General features: G+C 48.3%; 1 non-coding gene across 1 annotated transcript; it reads right to left on the bottom strand.

Annotated features, from left to right (window-relative positions):
* Positions 1–1,959: 1,959 nt before the first annotated feature.
* On the bottom strand, positions 1,960–2,152 carry LOC138771598 (U2 spliceosomal RNA). The gene has a single exon (XR_011359652.1). It is a non-coding gene; the product is annotated as a U2 spliceosomal RNA (small nuclear RNA).
* Positions 2,153–4,182: the final 2,030 nt, after the last annotated feature.

Below are 4,182 nucleotides of genomic sequence, written 5' to 3' on the forward strand. Positions count from 1 at the left end.
AAATGCCTAATGTCCGGACAGGGCCGTTTCTAGAGGCGGGCGGGCTGGGCAACCGCACGGGGCGCCGACAGCTACGGGGCGCTGGTGGCACCCCCCAGACTCCACTTAGCTGCGCACGCCCGCCCGCCTGCTAGCTTGCTGGCCCCATCACCTGGCAAGACTGCCCTCTGCCCCGGACCGCCCGTAGCTCCGCCCACGGACCGCCTGGACCTCCGCCTCCGGACCGCCCGTAGCTCCGCCCCCGGACCGCTCCGACCCAGCCGAGCACTCTGCACCTGCAGACATCTTCTCCCTCCAGCAGCGCAATGACGTCATTTCACTGCGTTTGCTGGAGAGATGTGTGCAGGGGCGGCAGCGGCCTGCTCCTCGTAGGCTGGAGGAGAAGAGGAGAGAGGGACCTCTATGCCAGAATAAGGTGAGTATAATGTTTTTTTTTTTTGTGTGTGTGTTTGGCAATGCAGGGGGAGCAGAGGGGATTATTATTATTATGGGGGGGGGCAGCACAGGGGGGATTACAGGGGGTGGTCACCCAGCTTTTCCAGCATCCTGTATGTCAGTAAAATGGAGGTCAGCCAGCTTTTCCAGCATCCTGCATGTCAGTATAATGGAGGTCACCCAGCTTTCCCAGCATCCTGTATGTCAGTGTAATGGAGGTCACCCAGCTTTCCCAGTATCCTGTATGGCAGTGTAATGGAGGTCACACAGCTTTCCCAGCATCCTGTATGTCAGTATAATCGAGGTCACCCAGCTTTCCCAGCATCCTGTATGTCAGTGTGATGGAGGTCACCCAGCTTTCCCAGTATCCTGTATGTCAGTGTGATGGAGGTCACCCAGCTTTCCCAGTATCCTGTATGTCAGTGTAATGGAGGTCACACAGCTCTCCCAGCATCCTGTATGTCAGTGTGATGGAGGTCACACAGCTTTCCCAGTATCCTGTATGTCAGTGTAATGGAGGTCACACATCTTTCCCAGCATCCTGTATGTCTGTGATGGAGGTCACACAGCTCTCCCAGCATCCTGTATGTCATTGTAATGGAGGTCACACAGCTCTCCCAGCATCCTGTATGTCAGTGTGATGGAGGTCACACAGCTTTCCCAGTATCCTGTATGTCAGTGTAATGGAGGTCACACAGCTTTCCCAGCATCCTGTATGTCATTGTAATGGAGGTCACACATCTTTCCCAGCATCCTGTATGTCAGTGTAATGAAGGTCACACAGCTTTCCCAGTATCCTGTATGTCAGTGTGATGGAGGTCACACATCTTTCCCAGCATCCTGTATGTCAGTGTGATGGAGGTCACACAGCTTTCCCAGTATCCTGTATGTCAGTGTGATGGAGGTCATCCAGCTCTCCCAGTATCCTGTATGTCAGTGTGATGGAGGTCACACCTTGCAGACTTTACTGCACCAAGCAGCAGAATTACTATAGTTTAGGAGCCTATAGGAGGGAAAAGGGAAGGAAGTTGCTGGATAAGTGCGGAGCCTGAGATGTCTGTCTGGCAGGTTCTGAGGAGACGAATTGTAGCTGCAAGAAACCGTCATGGTGGTCCGATTGGAGAGGAAAAGGAAAGTGGAACAAGAGAGAACAAGAGAACGTCACCTGTGAGTCCCTGTATGATGATTTTGTATTCGGTTGAACATTATCTCTTAGGGGTGCAACACCGATCTATGCCATAATACACACCCTGCTTCTTCCTAATAACCCGAATCCTGATAAGGCCCCCCTTCCTCCTCCAGAGCTGAATTGAGTGAGGTTGCAGGGGGGGGGGCGCTTTTATCAAGATTCGCCCTGTTGCCAAAATGATCTAGAAACTGCCCTGTGTCCGGAGTCAATTGTGTGTTACTATCTCTAATACATAATAGAAGGCCTTCCAAAATAGGAATAAAACATAATTCTGGCCACTATTTGTAAACACAAATTTATTAAATCACATTGACTCACTCATGGCAGTGTGGTAGTACTTGACCCCTACGCATGTTTCGCGTGGCTACGCTTCCTCAGGGGGCGTAGAGAGGACAGAAAAAGCTCTTTTTCTATCTCCCTATTCTCAAAATCCATTTCCTATATGGTCCCAGATAGGCAATGTATCAGATATTAAATTGCTAAGAACATGTAATACACCTGATCTTAGCCAAAAGGCCAAGAAGCGATCAGAGAGCGGCCTAAGAGGAGACGCCACACAAGTCAAATCAGACAACACATCTCATACATGTTTAAAGTGACACTGTCACCCCCTTTTTGCATTTTGACTGCTCTCCACAAGTGTTAAGGGTAAATGTTACAGCTTTCATTACTTATTTTATATCACACCTCATGGTGCTTGTTCTGGTAAAAAGTCATTTTTATCACCTCTGGATTGTTATATGTGGGCGGGGCCTCACTGCCTTTGTGCCACATAGCTCCGCCCCTAGCGCCACTTAGCCCTGCCCCCTTCTGTGGCGTCATTGCCACATAGGACCCGCTCCCTTAGCAGCCATTGGAAGGACCAGCCTAACGCTCTAGGCCCCCATCGCCCTAGATTGTCCCACACCAATGGCCGCTGAGGGGGTGGGGCCTATGCGGCAATGACGTCATGGATAGGGGCGGGGCAGAGTGGCGCTAGGGGCGGAGCGATGTGGTACAAAGGCTGCCAGGCCCCACCCACATATACCAATCCACAGGTAATAAAAACGTCTTTTTACCAGAACAAGCACCATGCTGTAACATTTAGCCTTTACACCTGTGGAGAGCAGTCAAAATGCAAAAAGGGGGTGACCGTGTCACACTAAGTGTCTGTGGTGGCGGCTCTCCCTTCACACTGCATCCCCTAACACCTACCACTGCGCCTGTCTCATCTACATAGCATTGTCAACACCCCCATTCACACTGTGCATGCTTTACCAAGGACAACAACATACATGCATTTATCTCTCTCTCTGTCACTGCCTGTCTATCTATCTATCTATCTATCTAGTCCACAGAAATCCGCAGCACTCCAACATGTGGTAAGAAAATTAATTCCATCAACACAGGTACAAAAATGGCGACGTTTCGACCCTGTCACAGGGTCATTCTCAGGCATGAGAGGGTCGAAACGTCGCCATTTTTGTACCTGTGTTGATGGAATAAATTTTCTTACCACATGTTGGAGTGCTGCGGATATCTGTGGACTGTGTTTGGGATCCCTTGCCAAGGGACTTTCTTCGCTGGCACCCACGCCTTTGCCCCCGGATGTGCGGCTTTTCTCTGGACTATCTATCTATCTATCTATCTATCTATCTATAGATAGCTACAAATTATTAAATAACCATTCTAAAAAAAACTATAGTAAATTCTCCCAACTTTAGCGGTATGCAAAAGCATGGATCCATAAAATCCAAACTAAACGGTTTGAACACTACCTACCTGCCTACCTACCTGGTTGGCTGCCTGGCTGCAACTACAGTGTTTTCCTGCCTGGCAGTTATATGTGACATCACACCCTTGATGACATCACAGAATACTTTTCTGTGTATGCTAGATATAAACAACTTTTGCTTAATTCGCACATGGTAAATGTATAGCCTTATATGCACTAACCTGAGAAGGTGCTTACAACACTCAGGGTGGTTTAAAAAGTCTGTTATGCACCCAGTGAGGGGGAGATCAATTTTTTGGAAAATTCATTTGGGGTGGAGCTGTGCACCCTGTGGGGTGTATTTTTTGTAACCACACTGGAGGTGCAGCTGTGTACCCTGTGAGGATATATATTTTTGAAACGCACTTGGGGGGCAACTGTGCACGGTTTATTTTTTGTATATGCACTTGGGGTGCGGCTGTGCACCCTGTGGGGGTGTATTTTCTGTAAACGCATTTGTGTGGGGGTCTCTCTGTCAATGCCTGTCTATCTATCATCTGTCTATCTATCTATCTATCTATATATCTATCTATCTATCTATCTATCTATCTATCTATCTATCTCCTATCTATGTGTCTATCTATCTATCTATCTGTCTACAGGTACAAATTATTAAGTAACTATTCTAAAAACGACTAGAGTAAATTCTCCTAACTTTAGCGGCATGCAAAAGCATAGGTTGGCCCCCCAAAATCCATATTAAACAGTTTGAACAGCACCTACCTGTATTACTCTTACTTACCTGCCTACCTACAGTACCTGGTTGGCTGCCTGGCTGCAACTACTGTGTTTGCCTGCCTGGCAG

This window comes from Dendropsophus ebraccatus, chromosome 13 (genome assembly GCF_027789765.1).
Source record: "Dendropsophus ebraccatus isolate aDenEbr1 chromosome 13, aDenEbr1.pat, whole genome shotgun sequence".
Classification (NCBI taxonomy): Eukaryota; Metazoa; Chordata; class Amphibia; order Anura; family Hylidae; genus Dendropsophus; species Dendropsophus ebraccatus.